Source organism: Protopterus annectens, chromosome 2.part0 (assembly GCF_019279795.1).
Source record: "Protopterus annectens isolate FY-2018-M chromosome 2.part0, PAN1.0, whole genome shotgun sequence".
NCBI classification, from domain to species: Eukaryota; Metazoa; Chordata; order Ceratodontiformes; family Protopteridae; genus Protopterus; species Protopterus annectens.
Genome location: NC_056728.1, coordinates 122,710,409 through 122,733,445, shown reverse-complemented (window position 1 = coordinate 122,733,445; position 23,037 = coordinate 122,710,409). Strand labels below are relative to the sequence as shown.

General features: G+C 41.8%; 1 protein-coding gene across 1 annotated transcript in view; it reads right to left on the bottom strand.

Moving 5' to 3' along the window:
• LOC122792709 (cubilin-like) overlaps positions 1–23,037 on the bottom strand; it is a 3,134,001-nt gene that overhangs the window by 1,820,209 nt on the left and 1,290,755 nt on the right. The window lies entirely within an intron of this gene.

The following is a 23,037-nucleotide window of genomic DNA, read 5'->3' as shown; positions in this document are numbered from 1 at the left end:
TTAAACAAAGCATATTCTGCTGTACATGTCTAGTTCACCACATTATTCAGATCTTCTATAGCCAAACAGCAAGTGATAGAATTCAGTTTAAGTAAATAAGGACAGTGGAAAGGATTCTGAAATATATTATATGTCTCTCCATCTAATAATCTTTTCAGCACATTTTCTCTTTTCTAACTGGGTTCATTTAATCATGTTTTTTTCCAAAAACAGGCTCCATCAGATGAGCAACCTCCACTTACAAGCCCCCCTCCCCCATCCACACTGGTTGAAATCCATAGTGCAATACCCACTTCAGTGAGCCAGGTGCAGGTGTACACTTCCTTACGCTTGCAAGTTTTAGCTAGAGTGAAGTGCACTCACTCTTTAATGGGCTAACATCTGCAGAATTCATGGACAGGAGTTATTTATTTATATTATTTATTTACTAAGTTAGTAAATTAAGTAGAGAAGTGATCCTCAATGGACCCATTCTAAACAAAGCACAGAAAAGACACTTTAAATACATAAACAGATATGGTTATAGTGCAGTGCACAATATAACAAATATGCAACATGCACACTGATACTTAAAAGATAAAAGAATGTAAAAGTAACACACAGGCATATATATATATATATATATATATATATATATATATACAACATATATATATATATATATATATATATATATATATATATATATATACAAAAAACTGAACCCAGTCGGAAGGTATATCCAGTCGAGTATCACACTCAAGATTCACTCCAAGTCTGACAAAGAAAATCCTTGTAGCAGTATATCCAGTGTGATAATATATCCAAAATTCAGCAAAAGACTCCTTTTCAAATGTATAAGAAACTCTTTATTAACGTTAGTGCTTTCGCGGATATTCCGCTTCCTCAGACGTTGCAACGTCTGAGGAAGCGGAATATCCATGAAAGCGCTAACGTTAATAAAGAGTTTCTTATACATTTGAAAAGGAGTCTTTTGCTGAATTTTGGATATATTATCACACTGGATATACTGCTACAAGGATTTTCTTTGTCAGACTTGGAGTGAATCTTGAGTGTGATACTCGACTGGATATACCTTCCGACTGGGTTCAGTTTTTTGTATAAACTACTTTGGGGTTGCTGGTGAGTTGTTTTTGATATATATGTATATATATATATATATATATATATATATATATATATATGTATATATATATATATATATATATATATATATATATATATATATATGTGTGTGTGTGTGTATATACAAAGAAAATGTAATGATATAGCAATAACCCACGCCTGGGTGTGGGTAATGCTAAATTTACCCACGGTCAGCGTGGTGTGGTCCCGAGGCCGAAGCCCCAGGGTTCAAACAAAGCCACCCGTGGGTAAATTTAGCATTACCCACACCCAGAAGTGGGTTATTGCTATTATACCATGACATTATTTAAGAAAAGAAACTATTACTTTTCTTAAATAATGGCATAGTATAATGCCTGTTTACTGCCCTTCCGCAGATGTCTGGCATCGCGGCAGTTCTGATGTACTGCGCCTGCGCAGTACATCAGAGTTGGCAAAAGCAACGGAGAAAGCAAGATCTCCGTTGCTTTTTATGTTTCGCTATGTTAAATGGGTTTAACATAGCGAGGCAGTTTAAAATAAGCAACGGACATCTCCGTTGCTTATTTTAAACTGTCTCGCTATGTTAAACTCATTTAACATAGCTAAAAAGCAACGGAGATCTTGCTTCCCCCATTGCTTTTTCTTAAACACTGTCTCGCTATGTTAAATGGGTTTAACATAGCGAGACAGCTTTAAAATAAGCAACGGAGATCTCCGCTGCTTATTTTAAAGCTGTCTCGCTATGTTAAACCCATTTAACATAGCGAGACAGTGTTTTAAAAACGGAGATCTCCGTTGCTTATTTTAAAGCTGTCTCGCTATGTTAAACCCATTTAACTTAGCGAGACAGTGTTTTAAAAAAACAAGTTATACTAATGTTTTTCCATTAGTATAACTCGATTTACAACGGGCACGCTGGCCAATCAGCGTGCACGTTTTGGGGGGATCATGGTATAATTGTCAATATTCCTATGCTGGCTAGAGTACGTGTGCAAAACTTACAACTATTAAACACTTTGCATGTATAAAGTCTAAATGTCATACAGCAGTATGCGACAAAATTAAAGTATATAACAGATGAATTAGCAGGGAGTCAAATTCACCCTGTTTATATGTCTGGGATAATGTGTGTTGTTTAAATCAGTATATAGCATTTTTTCCTGTTAGGGCAGTACTAATTTTACCCTGAACTCCTTTAAACAGTGGCAGCTTCCAGTACAAATTAGAAGTACACCATAGCTTAGGACCAGGGAAGGAACATAAATGGTGAGTGAAGGGATTACGATTCTTTGTCTTCCCAAAGATAGGACACCTGTAACAGGAGTCTGCCATTACCTTCCTCCTAGAAATGGTGAGATGGCATTGGCTGCTCACTTAATGCCCTCCCTAGCTTGGTACTCCAGTGCCTGGGTTGCTAGTCAAACAATATTATTTGAGTGCATATGCAGAACCAACAGCTCTACTCTGCAGAGCAGACTATTTCTAACTAGCCTCTCAGCTTATTTTCTGACAGGTTTTCTACATTCATTGTATTGCAGAGTAGTCAGTATAATCTAGAGGTTTTTTTTGTATTATGTCAAAGTTTTAGTTTCATTGCAGTTTTATGTATAAATCCTAGCTGCTTGTGGAAAATAAACGATATAGTAGGAAAGTAGCTGCCCAGGTGCATCATGCCATACCTGTACTGGATGATTCACCTAACTCTTTTTCACATATGTATATTTTCAACTACATTGTAAATTTTCAAGAACAAATATTGAAAAAGGGATGAAACTGGTCTGCAGAATCACTTTGAAAGGAATGGAAGAATGGTATGAGTATGTTCTTTCATGTAAGAGGTTACAGAAAACATACTCTTTAAGATCCTCTGATTCCTTTTCTTTCATAAACTAATATGTTTCATGCTAATATTGAGTAATTTAGCAATAATCCACAGCTGGGTGTAGGTAATGATATGCTTATCCATGGCTGATGTAGTTTGATCATGAATATCTTATATTGGCATACACTTTTGCATCTGCCAGGTGTGCTTTAGTTTCTGTTATTCTCTGTTGAGTATGGATGACAATCTGCTGCTTACAGATGCACAGAAAGCATGTTATAGATCATGATTCATTGTTTCACGTCTGCTGAACTTTCCTACTTTCCTTGTGCTTCAGTTGATGTTTTTAGATTGCTTGAGGTTTTATCCATTGTTGACAGTTTATATTGTACGTATGCAGTGTGTTACTTGTTTTACTTTTCCATTGTATCTGGCTCCGATAGCCAGACTTCTTCCTGAGGATACTGCTTAATTTACAATGGGTATTATGACTGCTTGTCCAGTCAGTGTACACATTTCAGAATACTAATGAGGATTCATTATGTACTAACTATAATATATGGAAGGGCAGGAACCCACTGTGAGATTTAATCCTTCTTGGATGCCTTTTGGATGCAATCTTGATTGTAAACAGTACATCCTACTACCTCCGTCTGCACTCCTGCTTATGGGTAATTATTTAAACAGTGCAACAGTGCATAGTAGGGCATTGTCGCGGTGGTGGTGCTGCGGTAGCATTGTCGCCTCACAGTAAGATGCTCAGCTAGAGCGTCTTCTGCGTGGAGATGTGCGTGAATGGGCATACCTTCGTTGAAGGTTGTGCATCAGGGCTGGTAACTCGGCACGTAAAAATCAACTACCAATCATTAGCGGACCAGAGTTCCGCTGTGGCGACCCCTAACCGGGAAAAGCCGAAAGACACAACAACAACAACATAGTAGGGCATTGTCATTTGTGGTTACAGATGTTACTCACTAGGACAACTTTCTGTTTCCAGTGACCAGTTCTGCTAAATACCTTTGAAATGTTGAGTAACGTGGTTTTCCTTGAAACACCATAGAATTTAAGGGGCACTCTGATTAGCCTATCTGAAAGCTTCTGAAAAGACATGACAAACTACAATTGCCTTACTTATTTAAATTTACTAACATATGATTCATGAAACTTACAGGACAGCTTGGGCCCTGACCTTCTTAAGAGTGGTAATATTATTAATTAGGAAATTGCCATATTATATTTTTATCTCTGTGTCCACCATACTCCAGAGGTACATTGTGTTTTAACAACTCTGTTTCTTGTACTTTGCAATTTGTTTTACATATTTGTTAAGCCGGTAAGGAAATGGGTAACTTGATCCTTCATGAATTTGTTTTCTCTTTAGTCCAGAATGAGAAAGGTAAACAGAATTGATACTGCTAGTCAGTACAGTTTTGGTAAAACACCAAACTATCATTAGATAACCCATAAAAACTTGGGCCACCACGCAGACTAAACGTAGAAAGTAACCAAAGGTTAGGACTGAATGAAAGAAGTTGGAAATATGAGGCTGGCAGTTAGTGCAGAATACAGTCTGATAGATATTAGCACCCATGTCCATCACAGATAGGGACAAGTAAATATCCCAACATATCACTGTCTTGCCCCCCTCTGTATTATTTGTATGCAAAATATAATGGCTAAAAACTACCATGGGGATATACGGTTACACTTCTTAAGATCTTCACAGACGAACAGCCTAGCAAGCACCTATGGAACTATGAAGAAGAATCTTAAGCAGTAAGTCACTGTGCTGTCCTGTTTGCCTTTTGATTTATTCAGAACTGGCTCAATTTCATCAGCTTTAGCTACTTCCATAAGTTCATTCAGAGGTACATAAAACTGGGCTATGTCAAATGCATCTTCAACATAGTCAAAGGATCATCTTGGCCAGGTACTCTGTCTTCAACATCCTCAGTTTACTGCATAACTGTAGTAGTAGCAGTATAACTTTGAAATGAGAGCTGTGATTGTATGTTGTGATATGCGTGCAAAATAACTTATCTGTACTCTCATAACTTTTATTTCACAGTCTGGTGATTAGCAGAGGATAGTCTGCCAGTTGGCACAGAGGATTAAAGCTATGAGCTGTTTATAAAGCTGCTTCCTGTAGTTTAGGGTTTAATTCCTACAAACTCCATTTGACTACTGTGTAACTCTGGGCAAGCCAATTAACCAGTTAATCAGAGAACGCTCTAGGAGCAATTAGCAAACTGGACTAGGCTCTTCAATGGCCTTCTGGACCACTTGCCTAGTAACTATCTATGAAGTTATGTGTGACTCAAAACAAGACAAACACCCACCCAATACACCTGTACAACCCACAGAAAGACTCACATCTGTGTCTAGCAGGTTGTATCAAGTACAAAAAAGAATGAAAACATTCTATTTGGCAAGTGATGACTCTCCCAAGCACTTAAAAAGGTAGTTGTTGAAGAAAGATGGAATGTGATGTCATTCTGAAGGTAGTGGGAGGAATTTGTTTGCCTTTATGAAGGAAGTGGAAATGATTTCTTTGCTATTATGAAGGTAGTAGAATGCATTTTACATCTGCAGTCACAGCAAATATATATAAGAACATATATGTGATGGTTTAATTCTGATATCAGCATCTCTCAAATACTTTGGATGTGTAGGCAAAAAGTACTATGCTGTGTCTATCAGGCAGGGATGTGATGCTGAAGAAGCTAGCAGGTCGTTCATTTAATAGTTATTCTACTTAAGCAGAGAAGAACAACTATTAAATGCACTTAGTGACACAACCTGAACCTTGAAAGTATGAGGCTAAGTCATAAGTAAGCTGCAAGCAAGTAAAAAATCTTGTACAACTAGACGACATTTACTAGGGTTGATGTGACTGTAAATGTGCTGCGTATGAGCTAATCAGTAATGCATGATCCAGATAAAAGCTAGACGTCACTTATGGCCTTTACTTGCAGTATACTCTGTGATTAAGTCTAAAATTATTTCTGCTACTGTATATGCTTGTTTGTTTGCTCTAGTCTGTCGTTGCGGACTCTGGCTTCCATGCTAAGCATTACGCTCTGGTTAGCCACAATGCCACTCACTTTCTGTGCATTCAGTCAGTTATCTTTCACCCTATTTACTCACCACTTGTTCATTCACTTTTTGATTTACTATCCTTCACACCACTGCAGAAATATCTGCTAGCACAGAACACTGGCCTAAGAAGTAAACCCTCTGAACCCAGTCATGACTGAGTTCTCTCCAGCATATTCATAGAGTTCACGGTGCAATATGCTGAACCGTGTGTATTTCATTTTTCAAGATTTCATTATGACTGGAGAAAGCTGGATTCCTTTAATGAAAATGTTTTTGTGTTTGAGTAACTACAGTCTTCCTAGCTACCAAAGAAAACAAATAACCAGGCATACGTGAAACATAATTTATGGTTTCTTATCTTTTGAAAGATGAATGACACAAATCTCAGCCCACATCTTCTTGAAAAACCCATAGATAATTATAAAGACATTCTGTACAAAAAAGAAACTGGTCTTTATAGCTAACTTCAAACATAAATATTGGTCTGGTTGTCATGGAAGTTTTGTATTTCTATACTCACTCTGCAGCATCTCTGCTAACCACAGGTTCCTTGGTGTAGTCTGATGTGACTTACTCAGATGCTGTCTTTTCAAGATTTTGATATAGTAATATTACAACTGCTCATTTAGCTAGAATTTCTTTAAACCTTTACGGAAATCCCAGTGTGTCACTACTTGTACCTACAGTTACTGTCATATGCAAAGTGGCCATTTTTACCATGCTTGAAATGTGTAATGTGTGGCTTGCTGCAAATAAGAAACTGAACCATGCCTGTTATGGCAGTGTCTAGAATAACCCAGCATCGGTTATTCATTTCTGTGACTGCAAAATTCTTTACAAGACACAGTGTAGGTGTCAACATTTATCAGATTAAATATTATTTTTGCAGAGATGAGATATAGTATGGGAAACTTTGTAACAACTCTCAATACACAACCGTTTCAATCTGTGAATTTCTAATGATGGTTTTATGTTTATTTGGTAAAGTAGTCATTTATAATCCAACAGGACTACAGTTTTTAATATGGGAGCAGGAAATACCTAAGTTACACCAGGAATTTAAGAGATCCATTTACTTGCATAAATCCAATGGTCAACACCAATGCCTTAGGAAATACTCAGTAATTGATTTACTCCCAGAGTGCTTCCAGGTCACAGACAGAATCAAGATCTAGTAAGCACTATTTTCCAGACAATTTTCAAATAAAAAGAAATCATCACTATTTCTGACTTAGCTGACACTGTTTGTATTGTTATATTATTATATCTGTGACAGAAGCCCAGAAGTAGCTACAGCAGATTGTCAGCATGCTGACAAGCAGTATGTCTCTCACATATTCAGTATATGAAGAGCAATGCATGATTGACACAAAAATAAATACAAATAAAACTGCTTGATCAAAAATACACATCTCCTAAAAGCCACCCACAAGCACCTAAATAAACATCTGCATGACTGCAAACCCCACACCGTATCCACTGCTGAACTTATATATAATAACTCCAAGGTTGTACAACAATGGAAAATGAGAAACCCCCGTCTGAAGTACATAGTGGTCTCTCACAAGCAGTGATCCCACACAGGCTATTTATATTACCTTCAGTTTTAACTAGCTGAGTTCAGCCAGTTACAGGTTGACCAGCTGGTCACTGATCATCTGTAGGAAAATTACTTCACATAAGTGAGATGACCTCAAATTAAGCAATTACACTATAAAATTCAACAGTACTTTTGTATACTATTAAAAGTACCCAAAATGACCATTATGGAGAACAGCAAAATAAACAAAGACTGCACATTTCAGGTTACCATAGTAAAATAAACTCTGACATCTATACTAACCAGGAATATAAAATAGCAACATCAGAAAATAACCTGGCTTTTGGAATAATCATTAACGGAAGGGAAGTTCAAGGAAACAAGACTATATTGATAAACACATTTTTTCTCAGATTTAATTGACATGAGATCAGTATAGAGGGAGAAGGTTAAGTGGATTAAGTGACCTAGTACAAGTACAGTTCATAGAGCTGTATCACTAGGAATTATCCAGGATAGATAAAGGGAATGACATCTGATAATGGCTATGAACACTTTTAGAAATGATCTTATATTTGTTAAATGTTCGCAGGCAGACTAGATTCTGTTTAGGCTCCATCTTCTATAGATTTTTACTTTAGAGCCTTCCAGTTGATTCATCTTCAGTTCATGCACTGGCATCTCTTACAGTTTTATATTTTTATTGCTCCATCATTAGGTATGTTTTTGACAATAGCCAAGATCTTTTTTATTGTCTAACCACAGCCAAATTCTAGCATCTTTTGTAGCTTCTAAGGCAGTTCTCTTCTCCTGGTTTTCATTCCAGATATTTCTCTGCAAGTTTCACTGCCATGCTCCCAGACCCTATTCTTAACTGAACAGGTGTATCAGGCTGTTGGTATACCTCTTTCTTGTTAAGTGTATCAGCCTGCCACACTGTGTGTATAGACTCTCCCACCACAATTTCTATACAGATTTAAAATGGGGAACATGTTTTACTAATATTACTTGACAAGTTAATTAAAGAAGTGATGTATTTACCATAACGTTCCATGTGAGTTGTTCATCTCACCTTCATTCTTACAGATGGATCGGCTCTGAGTCAGCCTACTACAAAGCTCAAGGTCTTCAGATAGCTTGAGGCCAAGTCCCTATCTCATGATGCATCTAGAGTTACCTCAGATCTTTTTCGGTGTGTATAACAATACCATACGTCATTCTATCACTCCATAAGTGAAAGCTATAGAAGGGTTGAGCAACCAGGAAGAATCCAGCATCTCGGCCTTCGGAAAACCTGGAGGGGGTAGGAGGGTGGGAAGTAAGAATGAAGGCGAGATTAACAACTCCCATGGAACGTTATGGTAAGTACATAACTTCTTTATGTGAAGGTGTTCTATCTCGGCGTTCATTCTTACAGATGGGTAGTGTCCCAAGCACCATCTATCTCTGGTGGCTCATGGGAGTATGTTTTTTAGGAAAGTAAACCCAAAAGAGGTCCTGTCAGCTTTTTAATGAGTGATAAAGGTATGAGGTCTTGACCAACTGGCTGCTGCACAAATGTTATCTATAGGGAGTCTGGCAGAAAAGGCAGAGGATGTAGACACTGCTCTGGTGAAGTGAGCTTTAATTTTATGTTGTAAGGGCATATTAGCAGCTGAATAAGCAAATTTGATACAATCAGATAACCACTTAGACAGAGTTGTTTTAGCCACTGGCATACCTTTCCTGGAGTCTGAAAAGAAAACAAACAGCTGTTCAGATTTCCTAAAATCTTTTGTTCTATCCAAGTAAAATCTGAGCTGTCTATGAACATCAAGTTTGTGCAGCATATATTCTAAATTGTTGGAGTGATTGGGGAAGAAAACAGGCAAATCAATAATTTGATCAAGATTAGCTTCAGTTCAAACTTTAGGCAAAAATGAGGGGTTAGTTCGAAGTGAGACTCTGTCAGCATGGAAAATAAATAAGGAGGCTTAATGGACAAGGCTTAAAGCTCTGACACTCTGCAGGCAGAAGTGATAGCTACTAAAAAGATAGTTTTCCATGACAAAAATTTGAGGTCACATGAGGAAGCTGGTTCGAATGGAGGAAGAATGATGTGAAAAAGCATAAAATTTAGATTCCATGGGGTATAGGGAGATTTCACAGGTGGTCTGAGATGAAAGGTCCCTTTGAGAAAGGCTTTGGATAGTTTGTGTGACATAATGTTCAAACCTTCAAATCCAAGGTGAAAATTAGAAATGGCAGCAAGTTGAACACAAACTTTTACTGCTACAGCTCCTTTGTTGAAGATCATAATTATGAACTCTAGTATAGAGGCCATAGGGGCTAGGTAGGGATCAATGTTGTTTTTGAGAGGCCCATATAGAAAACTTTTTCCATTTGCTAAGGTATAGCTTCCTCCTAGAGGATTTGTGAGAGGATATAAGAATTTGCTTTGTCTCATTAGAAAGGTTATGGAACCTGGCTATGATGGGAATTGGAGCAGCCAAGCTGTCAGTTTCAGGGACTGAAGAGAGGGATGAAGTTCCCCCGACTAGTGTGTCAGAAGATCTGGAACTGGGTCCAGAATCCAAGGGTCCTCCAAAAGATGAAGTCGAAGGAAGGGGAAACAAATTTGATGAGGCCAATGAGGGGCTATTAGAATGATGGTCCTTCCCACTGCTTTTGCTTTCTGTAGTACCTTGGGTATCAATGGGATAGGTGGGAACGCATAGAGGAGACCCGGAGGCCAATCGTGTACGAGTGCTTTCCTTGGGGTTTCTCCCAGAGGAGGAATCAGGGCAAAGTGGCTTCTGCATTTCGTATTCATGTGGCTGGCAAAAAGGTGACAGCAAGGCTGGCCCCACCTGTGGAATATCCTGTCCACTGTTTCTTTCTTGAGGGACCACTCATGAGTCAAGAAAATTGCTCTGCTCAGCTTGTCTGCTATCACGTCGGACTTTCCTGGGATGTGCATTGCTAACAGAAAGTGCTGGGTGGATATAGCCCACTGCCATACTCTTAGAGCCTCGCAACAAAAGGGGTAGGACCTGGTTCCTCCTTGTTTGTTCAAGTACCAGACCACTGACATGTTGTCTTTCTGAATTGCAATTGTACCCAGAGGAAGAGAGTCCTGGAAGTATTGCAACACTAAAAGTACTGCTCTCATCTCTAGGACATTGATATGCAGCTGTGTCTCTTGATTGGTCCATGTGCCTTGGGCTGTTCTTCCCTGAAAATGACCCCCCCCACCCTATCAGGGAAGCATCTGTGGTTACTGTGGCCGCTAGTGGGGGTAGAACAAAAGGACAACCTATCGTGACATGATTAGAGGTCAACTACGACTGAAGATCCTTTTTGCATCATGAGTTCATGATCATTATAAGGTGAGACATTGGGAGCTCCTGGTAAGACCACTGAGTGCCAACAGCCATTGTAGAATCTGCATGTGCATGCAACCCAGTGGTATGGCCAAAACTGCACCTGCCATCATGCCTAATAATTTGAGTACTTCTGATGCTGGAGCTTTGTTTTTGGATATCAGATTGTGGATCTGCTGACAGAGTAGTAAAACTCTCTACTGGAAGTCTCAGCATGGTGGTGGTGGTGTCCAATTCTGCTCTGATAAAAACAGTATGTTGCGATGGTGACAAGGCAGATTTTCCTGAGTTTATCGTAATGTCCAGCTGACTGCAGAGTGAAAGAGTGGTGTCCCTGGCTTGAATGAGTTGATGCCTGGTGGTGGCGGAGAGGAGCCACTCATCTAGGTACAGAAACACCTGGAATCCTAAACGTCTCAGGTGAGCCATGACCACTGCCATACATTTGGTGAACACTCTCTGGGCTGTAGTGAGACCAAAGGGCAGGGCTCAAAACTGGTAATGATTGGCTCCCAGCCAGAAGTGCAGATGATCCCTGGATGGTCTGGCCATTTTTATGTAGTAGTACGCATCCTGGAGATCTATCAAGCTCACCCAATTGTCTTTCCCTAAAAAGGGAAGTATCGACTGAAGCATGACCATCTGAAACTTCTCTTTCTTGAAAGATCTGTTTAGTCTGCTGAAGTCCAATATAGGTATCCAATCCCCTGTCTTTTTTGGAACTGAAAAGAATCTTGAGTAAGTTCTGTATCCTATCTGGTCTGTTGGGACTGGTTGGATAACTCTTTTTGTTAGCAATGATTGGATCTCTATTGTTCCCTGTTACCTGTAACTGGGTGGAACGTCCGGGATTTTTCTTGTCAGTGGAGGGGGTGTGGTGAAAGGAATGTAATATCCTCTGGAAATGATACTTTGTACCCAGTTGTCTTTTGTTATTTGGAGCCAGGTGTCTGGATATAGAGATAAGTGACCCCCAACTGCCTACAGAGTAGGATAGTTAGACCTCCTTTCAGGAGCACTGGTAGGGCTTCCCAAAGAAGTGATCTCTGTCACCCTGGTTTTGCAGACCCACTCTACCGCGAGGGCAGTGTCTTCCATTATTGCTCCCTCCTCTGCCCCTGGAGGGGGGTTCACCACGTGTGTTCTGAAAGGCTCCTTGGGCTTTTCAGAACCACATCTTTCCTCCCCTTTGACCCTAGGGGTAGGGTCTGGTAGTGGTGGAAAAACAGACTCTGACGGCCGACATAGCGTTTCCTTCCTGCTTACACCTGGTCAAAGTTTCCTTAACTTTGGGCTCAAAAAGGGACGAGCCATCAAAAGGGGTATTTACAAAGGATGACTTGAAGGGCTCCTCAAAGGAACACAAGCGCATCCAGGAGTGTCTCCTAAGAGCAATTCATGTACCCGCTGCCCTGCTCATTCCATCAGCTGCATACGAAATGAGGCGCATGGACGAGTTAGCAATGGAGTTGAGGGTAGTAAGCTGGGAGGCAATTTTATCTGGAGCTCCTGCAGCTACTGTACCCTGAAGAGTATCTCCCAGCTCTTTAAGGAGATCTCTTTGCAGTCTAGTGAAATGGGTTAGATAGTTGCGCGAATGCAGTGTAAAAGTCGCTGAACTGTAAGTACGCTTCCCATATCTATCCATGATCCTGTAATCTCTGTTAGGAGGATGGATAAAAGAGGACGTTTCTGAAATTTTTTTTTTGGTGACTGCCGCCACCACCATGGCATCAACTGGCACATTTTTGATCAGAAAGGATTTGTCCTGGGGAGCAGAGATAAATTTATTAGGCCTCCTGGGACAGGCTCCATAGTGTCCGGAGACTCTCACATCCTTCATGAGACCAGCTGCATAAGCTCATAAGCTCATCGAAGGACAGAGACATGCAAGAGGTGGAGGGCTGAGACCCGAAAGCCTTCAGGAGAACCGACTCATCTTCAGTAGGGTTGGTGGACTGCCAGTCACCCCTCTACCTAAGGATTTCTAATATTTCAGCAAATGAGATATCCTCAGAGGGGGACTGTGGAGACCCTTCTGATTCATCCAAGTCGGTATCAGATGGATGCTTCCTCTTACAGATTCTCTTCCTGCAAACCTCATCAGTGGTGCTTCTGGTGAGGTCTTGGAAGAGCAGGGGTCACCCAATGGGGCTTCCTGAGGCTCTGGGTCTCTACGCTTGGCAAGGATCTGTGAGGCAGAAGCATACACAGGTGCTTTAGGGAAGGAGGTAGCCAGACCTGAAGTTGCAGATGTCTTTGGAGACATAACTCTCCTCATGGCTTCGAAGCCACATCTGCTCTGATGTCAAGGGACCGATAGATCTGAGGAAACTGTTGATACCCCCAGCACGGGGACAGTGGGATCCGAGCCAGAGGTAGGAGTCAAGCTCATCCAAGCTGAAGCTCCAAGAGGCAGAGTCAGAACCGACAAGTCGGTCCGACTATCCTCCCTGGACCTGACCAGAGAGTGTTGGCTCTAGATTCCTCGATCGGCACCGAGGACATCAGAGTAAATGGAGCAGAAGACACTGGAGCAGGTGTCAGCTCTGAAGGCTCCACAATCAACAAGTCTGACTTCTCCAGCTCCGAAGGACTGGTATGGCTTGGAGGAGGAAGAGTAGTAGCTGGTAAGACGGTCTTCAGTTCCGAAGCTGCTTGGATTGCAGCCAATAAGAATTTTGCAAAGGCCGGTGCCTGTAAAAGCTTCTGCACCACATGATCCACATCCAAATCATAAAGGCTAATCGAAGACCGAGATGAGTGGATAGAAGGTGGCACAGACTGTAAGAGTGGAGACAGGCACTTTGGATACCGGTTCCAAAACTGGGGACCGGCTCTGAAAGGATAAGACGGTTGACCCTGAGGTCTGTGGAACTGCCTTCAAAGACTTTTTTGATTTCTTACTGTCAGAAGTCTTGGAAGACTTTGAGGACTTACTGGATCCATCTTGGTCACTCACAGCTTCTTGGAATGAAGGTTTAAGTAAACCTCTGTCAATAAATTTTCTCTTTCTCTCCTGGAGAACCCTAGAAGAGAAAGAATGACAAATGGAACAGCTTTCTTGGAGGTGCAATGCTCCCAAACAATAAACACAGTTTTCATGACTGTCAGTGACCGACATTTTCTGCCGACATTTAGGGCATTTTTTAAACCCTGACTTAGGGTGCTTATCTTTATCATCAGCCATTTCAAATACACAATGCCAATAGGGTGCTGTAAAAAAATAGACACACCCAACAACAATTAAACAAAACAACCAACCTTTCTAAAATGTTCTAAACCTTTCTAAAACTACAGGCTAAATACTAATCACACACAAAGCAAACAGTGACTGAAAAGTCACTATATAAATGTACACAACCATTATATAACTACTAATGCACACACTTTATCTAAACTCTAAGAGAAAGTATTTTAAAGTTGTGACAGAAAGGTCACTTTTTACTCTAAGACTAAATCTAAGCTATCAGCACACAATTAATCTGAACATTAATAAAGACTAAACTAGGCCTAAATAAATGAGGCCAAGAGAGGAAAATACAAGATAAAAAAAGGTGCACACCAAGGGAAGGGAACTACACCAAGCTAAAAGAAAATATTTATGAAAAATATCAGATATTTTGAATAAAGAAAGGTTTTACTGGCCCAAGCTAGTGAGAACCTCCGATCTGTTGCAGTGGCAAACTAGATCTGGGGTAACTCTAAGTGCATCATGGGATAGGGACTTGGCCTCGAGCTATCTGAAGACCTCGAGCTTTGTAGTAGGCTGACTCAGAGCCGAGGATCAGTTCCGAACCCCTCTGTAAAAATGAACGGTGAGAGAGAGAAACTTCACATTAGGTGTTACAGATACAGGGTATACAGTTTTCCTAAAACTGTCTCAATTTTAACCTCTTTAAAGGGCTATCACCATGAGTTCACATAACTTACACTTTTGGTTGTTACTAACCTTATGCTTACACACCAGGAGACACCTTACAAGGGCAATCACCTTTGTATATTTATCAGAGTTTAAAACTTACAGTGTTTAACTCGCCTTCTGGTACCTTGCTATGATTGTACAGTGGCTAGTACTCTGTGTTGTGGCTGCAGCAACTTTGAATAGAATTGAAGTCAAAGTGCATAAAGAATTGATGGGTCCACTTTTGGGGGGAGGTTGGCATAATGGTTAAGGTCTCAATCTCTGTGAAGATAGGTGAAGGCTGCCAGCCTAGCCAGATAGAATTTTATAGATAATGTTGTTCTTTGTAAATATTAATGTAAAACACAGGCTTGTTGTCTTAAATGGTAAAAATAGTGTTACATGTGGAACTACAAAAATGTAACAACGGTGCACTCTGCTGTAAGGAAGCTAAGTCAAGCATTTTATGACTGTCTTTGATCTTTAAAGTTGGCTCCATCCTGTCTAGATGAAGGAATTCTTGCTATTGTTTTAAGTACAGAGTAATGGCCAGAAGATGCATGCATAAATGTCCTTAATGGTTTTGCTTCCTGAACTGGTGCGAGTTTACTAAAAAATGTAGCCTGTTAACCTGGGAAACCCAGGGAAGTGTGAAGAATGATGTAATGTGAACCAGGAATGTGATTTTAAAAACAGAGAGAATCAGAGAGCATTAAGCATTTTTGTTTTGACCATCCAACTCAGCACTGTCTTGCTCTATGTGTAAGTTTATCTTAGACTTGTGTTTTCTCTTAGAAATAGCTAGAAACTAGAAAGATTAGACTAAGCATTTTTCTCTGATGTCAGAAAAGCCGAAAGAGGAAGTCAGAACTGTACTACTGGATTATTTTAAGTATTCCTCTGTGATCTCTGACCTCTTGACTAGCACTGTGTAGTAAAAAGTACTGTCTTGTGTTTTTATTATTTATTATTAAATATTTTAAAACCTTTCAACTGTAGCTGTTGATAAGTTAAGCTCTAAGAGTACATTGCATTTATAGAGTGATCCTGTACCAAGTCACTCTAACAAGCCTTGACTGTTTAGTTATACTACCAATTGGATAATAATATTGCACAGTAATAATTGGACACCCTTTTAAGGGTCTTTGAGTAGCTGATAAATATTAGCTGGGTTGTGGCAGTGATTTCTACAGTACAGTCTGGTTAAAAGGGGCACAGCTGGAGAACCTGTGCCAGTCTTCCCCAGGAGTGTCTGTGTGGTTATATAAACACTTCTCAAAGTGTGTGTGTGTGTGTGCATGTGTGTGTGTGTGTGTGTGTGTGTGTGCGTGCGTGCGTGCGTGTGTGTGTGTGTGTGTGTGTGTGTGTGTGTGTGTGTGTGTGTGTCAGCTACTTGGGCAGGGACATGAAGCACTGGTTGGACAGAGAGGGTGCTGGAGGTTTTAGCTTGTTCACTAGGCTGAGATCTGCACCCTATAGCTGTGCCAGTAGGGAGTCTTATTGGGGACCTGGAGAGCAAGGGAGAGACTGTGATCTTTGTGTGCTCTTAAGAGAAATTGCACTTTACTGTGTGTATTTGTTATCCTTTCCTCTTATACGAGACACCCCTCACTGGTGTTAGTGGTGAGGATTGAGGCTCCTTGATTGCTAGGCCAGGGCACGGGCATCATATATTAACTGTTTGGCAAAGGTGGGATATCCTCACCACATACTAATTGATTGGCAAATCCTAACTGGCGTGTAGGGGTGTGGGTAGAGTGAATTCCTGTAGCTTGTATACAGTGAGCTTTGAAGGTGTTTTGTACTCTAAATTAGCCATGCAGTGAATACTCAGAGTTTAGATCACAATTGTTTTATTTCTTTTGTTAGCTTATTTAGTCTGAGCAGGCAGCATGTCAGCAGAGGAGTATGGAAAGCTGACAAGGAGCCAGCTGGCTCAGATATGTCAGGCTAGTGGACTGATGCATGGAAACCTGACTAAGGCAGACCTTATTGCCGCCTTGGTTACAGCTGCATCAGAAAATAGCAACGAGGAGGACAATCAGACTAGCAGTGGAGATATAATACCCTCAGAGAATGGACAGCTCAACCTTTCTGCAGAGAAATTAAAAATCCATTTGGAGCTAAAGACACTTGAGATGGAGGCCAGTTGTTTGGAGATAGAAGCAGCTGAGAGACTGAGGAGTCTACAGGTTGAGGAGAATGAGATACTGCTATGCCTGGAAGCCAAGGAACAGGAGCAGCAGAGGAAGCATGAGAGGGAAATGCTGACTCTTCGCCAGAGTCATGGAGGTAATGGGGAAGGGAGTAACTGGACCCCTGAAGCACAACAGGTCAGTAAATTTCTTCTGCAGTTTAAAGAGAGGGATAATTTTGATAGTTTCCTTCATATGTTTGAGAGGGTATGCAAACATTATGGTGTTGACCAAAGGCTCTGGATACGGTTCCTGATCCCCTTACCCCATGGTAAAGTTGTAACTGTTTTGTCAAAAATGTCTGATATTGCATGTTTTGATTATACTGCTGTTAAAAATCACTTGTTAGAACTGTTTAAGCTGACACTTGAAACATATAGGAAAAAGTTTTGTGAGCATAGACGCAATGCAGATGAAATTGTGTGTGAATATATTGCTGAACTGAGCACTTATTTCCATAGGTAGGTGAATGGATGTCAGGTCACCACTTTGCAAGGGCTAGCAGACCTTTTGGTGAGGAAACAAGCCCTTAGCACTTTGCCTGAGGACATGAGGATCGGGTTAGCTGATAGATAAGGTGCTACTTCAGATGAGTTGGGGAAGAAGGGAGATGTATACCTGGCAAGCAGGGCAGCCCTGCACAGGAAAGGGACCCCCAGTACTGCTCATGGGTCTAAAGGAATCCATGGTGGGCAGCATAGACTGCCCCGACAGAATCCGCCAGTAGCAGGGGAAGCCACTAGTCCAGCTACACATCCAAGAGCTAGGGTTCCAATGTTTTGAATGCAACCAGTGGAGCCATGTGGCATACAGGTGTACACAGAGGCAAGGTGGTGAACCAAAGCTGAGGGAGCCAGTAAGTGGGAAAGACAAAATGCCAACAGTAGGTTGTCTTGAGACAACAGGCGTACCGAACTACCATCCTGCAGATGTCCTGATAGGGAAGGATTTGGATGAGGCAGTACCATGTGCTTATGCAGTTACATGCAGTCAGGCTAGGAGACAAGCATGTGGGTCTGGTAGCCTGGGGGAGACACAGACAGACTGCATACTTGCAGCCAGGACTGGTGAGGTGGTTACTTCAGGGAGGGAGCTACTCTGTAGCAGTGAGACTGAATGTGAGCCACAGCTGCTTGTGGGTACTGATGGTCCCTTGGACATAGTGACTGCAAAGATAGAAGTGAGTAGTAGTACCCAGTCTGACAGTGAGGCACTACTGTCAGAGGATGCCAGACTTCCTTTGGAAGAGGAGCTGTGAAGGGTTACGAGGAAAGAGTTGAGACAGGCTCAGCTCTCAGACCCTACATTGCAAGGCCTGAGGCAGGTAGCTAGGGAGGCATCTGATTCTCAAGGAAAGGGGGAATCTGTATACTGGGACAAAGGGTTACTGTACAGAGAGTGGAGCCCTGAGGGCTAGAAGGTGAGAGAGTACAGCAGTTGATAGTGCCTAGAGCCTGTCTGGTGCTTCTAGCCATAGCCCATGATATCCCCTTTGCAGGTCATATGGGCATAAAAAATACAAAGAGGTGTATTATGCAGAACTTCTATTGGCCTGGAATTTCCAGAGATTATAACAGGGTACTGCATGACCTGGAGCAGTGCCGAAAGGTAGGCAAGGCAGGAGACAAGTTGAGAACTCCTTTGATGCCTTTGCCTGTGATTGAGGCGCCATTTCAGAGGGTAGCTATGGATATTGTGGGGCCTTTAAGTACCCCATGTTTCACAGGGAAAAAGTATATCCTAGTTGTAGTGGATTATGCTACACGATACCCTGAGGCAGTGGCTTTATCCTCCATTGAGGCAGAAAAGGTGGCAAATGCTTTGTTAGAGATTTTCAGGAGGGTAGCGTTCCCAAATGAAATACTGACTGACAGAGTTGCCAATTTCATGTCAGACCTGCTGGCTTGTCTGTGGAACTCCTGTGGGGTGAAGCAGATGAAGACCACCCCCTACCATCCCCAGACTAATGGTCTTGTTGAGAGGTTAAACTGTACAATCATGTCCATGCTACGGGCATTTGCAGATTAGTTTAAGAGGGAGTGGGACAAATATTTGCCCCATCTGTTGTTTGCTTACAGAGAGATTCCCCAGGAATCCACAGGTTTTTCACCCTTTGAGTTGCTGTATGGGCATAGGGTGAGGGGACCTCTAGATTTAATTTGAGATGAGTGGGAAAGTGAGTATGAGTCTCACAAGGAGTCTGTTGTGGCATACATCCTAAACCTTAGGACAAGGCTCAGGAAACTCATGGGCTTGGCCCAGGAGAACCTGGCAGAAGTCCAACAACAGAAAAAGGTGTAGTACGACAGGAATGCTCGAGCTAGAGAGTATGCTGTGGGGCAGCAGGTAATGGTTCTCATTCCTGTCAGACACAACAAGCTGTGAGCAGCTTAGGAGGGACCCTACAAGGTAGTAATAAAGGTAAGTGATGTTAACTACATGGTGGAATTACTAGGCAGAAGGCATGGGCACAAATTGTACCATATTAACATGATGAAACCTTACCATGATAGGGAGGCCCTTATGCTGAGCATTTGCAGTGGATTGCAGGAAGAGTCTGAGGGAGATCTGGGGACTGATCTCCTCAGAGAGGCTCGGGCTGACACCTCAGTGGAAGGGGTAGCAATGCCCCAGCAGCTATCTCCTACCCAGGTTCGAGAAATCTGAGCAGTGTTGCAGGAATCTGGGGACATGTTCACTGGGAAACCAGGGTGCACCCACCTAGGACAGCACCAGGTGGACACAGGACCCCAAAGGCCTATTAGGCAGGCCCCTTATAGAGTGCCTGAGAGAGTCAAACAGACTCTGAGGGAAGAGGTACAGGAGATGTTAGAACTAGGGGTGATTCAAGAGTCCAACAGTCCCTGGGCCTCCCCAGTGGTGCTAGTGCCAAAGAAGGATGGCGGCACCAGGCTCTGTGTGGACTACAGGAAATTAAATAGTCGCACAGAGTCAGATGCTGACTGTCTGCCTAGGACAGATGAGGCCCTAGAGCAGCTGGGTGGGGTTAAGGATATTACAACCATTGACCTTACCAAGGGTTACTGTCAGGTGCCTTGACTCCCAGTGCTGGGGATAAGTCAGCCTTTGTGACTCTTTTTGGCTTGTATGAGTTCACAAAGATGCCCTTTGGGATGAAGAATGCCCCAGCAACTTTCCAGAGGCTGGTAGATCATATCTTTGCAGGAGCAGGAGGGTTTGCCCATGCTTACCTAGATTATATTGCCTTCTACAACCATTCCTGGCCAGAGCACCTTCAGTACGTCAGGGAGGTGCTGGGCAGACTACGGAGGGCAGGGTTGACCATTAAGCCAAGCAAATGTCAGGTAGGTATGGCAGAGGTTTCCTACCTAGGACGTAGAGTGGGGAGTGGTAAGATAAGACCAGAACCTGCCAAAGTGGAAGCCATTCAACCATGGCCTGCACCTGTTACAAAAAAGCAGGTGAGGGGATTTTTAGGGACAGCAGGGTACTACAGAAAGTTCATTCCCGGTTATAGTACCATAGCTGCTCCCCTCACAGACCTGACAAGGAAGAACAGGCCAGATAAGGTAGTGTGGACCCCAGCATGGGAGCAGGCATTCCAGAAGCTTAAATAACCTTTGGGAGGACCCCCTCTGTTAGCTAGTCCAGATTACAGCAAGGAAGTTGTTGTGCAGGTGGATGCTTTGAACCATGGGGTGGGGGCTGTACTTTGCCAGATTTCTTCGGAGGGAGAAGAGCACCCAGTGGTTTATCTCAGTCATAGGCTCAAACTCAGGGTAGAAAAGGAATGTCGAGCCATAGTGTGGGCACTGCAGAAGCATCAGTCTTATCTGTATGAAAGGAAATTCACTGTTATGGCAGAACACAACCCCCTTACATGGTTAAACAGAGCCAGCCAGCAACTTGCCAAGTTGCTAAGATGGAGCCTGGGGTTGCAAGCATATGATATGTCCATGCAGCACCACAGTGGGATTAGCAATGCTAATGCAGATGGGCTCTCAAGACAGGGAACGCGGTAAGATATACTCCGATAGACCTAACTCCCTCAAGCAGCGTTTCTCAAGGGTAACTTGAAAAACTCTCCCCAGGCGGGGAGATATGTGAAGATTGGGTGAAGATAGGTGAAGGCTGCCAGCCTAGCCAGATTGAATTTTATAGATAATTTTGTCCTTTGGAAATATTAATGTAAACCACAGGCTTGTTGTCTTAAATGATAAAAATAGTGTTACATGTGGAACTGCAAAAATGTAACAACAGTGCGCTCTGCTGTAAGGAAGCTAAGTCAAGCATTTTATGACTGTCTTTGATCTTTAAAGTTGGCTCCAGCCTGTCTAGATGAAGGAATTTTTGCTATTGTTTTAAGGCCAGAGTAATGGCCAAAATTTGCATGCATAAATGTCCTTAATGGCTTTGCTTCCTGACCTGGTGAGAGCTTAATAAAGAATGTAGCCTGTTGGCCTGGGAAACCCGGGGAAGTGTGAAAAATGATGTAATGTGAACCAGGAATGTGATTTTAAAAACAGAGAATAAGAGACCATTAAGCATTTTTGTCTTGACCATCCAACTCAGCACTGTCTTGCTCTATATGTAAATTTATCTTAGACTTGTGTTTTCTCTTAAAAATAGCTAGAATCTAGAAAGATTAGACTAAGTCTTTTTCTGTGATGTCCGAACTGTACTACTGAATTATTTAAGTAAAAAGTTTTGTCTTGTGCTTTTATTATTTATTAACTATTTTAAAACCTTTCAACTGTGGCTGTTTTGTGTAGAGATAAGTTAAGCATTAAGAGTACATTGCATGTATATAGTGATCCTGTACCAAGTCACTCTAATAAGCCTTGACTGTTTAGTTATAGTACCAATTGGATAATAATATTGCACAGTAATAATTGGAAACCCTTTTAAGGGCCTTTGAGTAGCTGATAAATATTAGTTGGGTGGTGGCAGTGATTTCTACTGTAGAGTCTGTGTAAAAAGGGCACAGCTGGAGAACCTGTGTTAGCCTTCCCCAGGAGTGTCTGTGTGCTTATATAAACTCTTTTCAAAGTGTGTGTGTGTGTGTGTGTGTGTGTGTGTGTGTGTGTGTGTGTGTGTGTGTGTGTGTGTGTGTGTGTGTGTGTGTGTGTGTGTGTGTGTGTGTGTGTGTGTGTGTGTGTGTGTGTGTCTGGACAGGAAGCACTGGTTGGGCAGAGAGGGCATTGGAGGTTTTAGCTTGCCCACTTGGCTGAGATCTGGACCTATAGTTGTGCCAGTGGGGAGTCTTACTGTGGACCTGGAGAGCAAGGGAGCGACCAGCCCTGGACTGACTGTGATCTCTGTGCTCTTAAGGGAAATTGCACTTTACTGTGTGCATTTCTTATCCTTTCCTCCTATATGAGATGCCTCTCACTGGTGTTAGTGGCGAGGATTGAAGCTCCTTGATTGCTGGGCCAGGGCACGGGCATCGCCACCTCACAGATACCAGGTGCATGGTGTTATTCTGATCCCTGGTTATTGACTACAGTTGTAATAATCTGCAGACTGATAGCCTAGTATTTACCTAAGATTAAGTCTACTTTGGTGTTAGACAAAAACCTCTTAATTCTCAAGTTTTTCCATTAAGTTATTTAGGATAAGATGCTGAATGTTTTTGCTTTTAGTGTGGTTATTTTTCTCTGCCTGGGACTGTTTTGGCTCAGTATTTTGTTGTTATCTATAAACCTATTAACATATCAGTGGTAGCTGCAAGCAGAAAATTAAAAAAAGGGATAAACTCTCAGCAACGGGTGTCTGTAAGCTAAGAAGCAAAACTTAACAAAAGTTTTATTCTAATATACCCTTCGTAGTGTGAGGGTAACATAGAAAAGTGAAAGAAAGTGAGAAAGTGGTTTCCACTTCTCTAAGATAGCAGGAGAGCCACCAAAATTAAGAGACAACTCATCTGTACTTATAGCAGAAACATTAAAGTATAGGGTGATTTCTGTTTAGAATTACATCAATGAAGCTGCAGTGCCAGTGTCTTCCTCCTGTTGATTCAAGAAGCT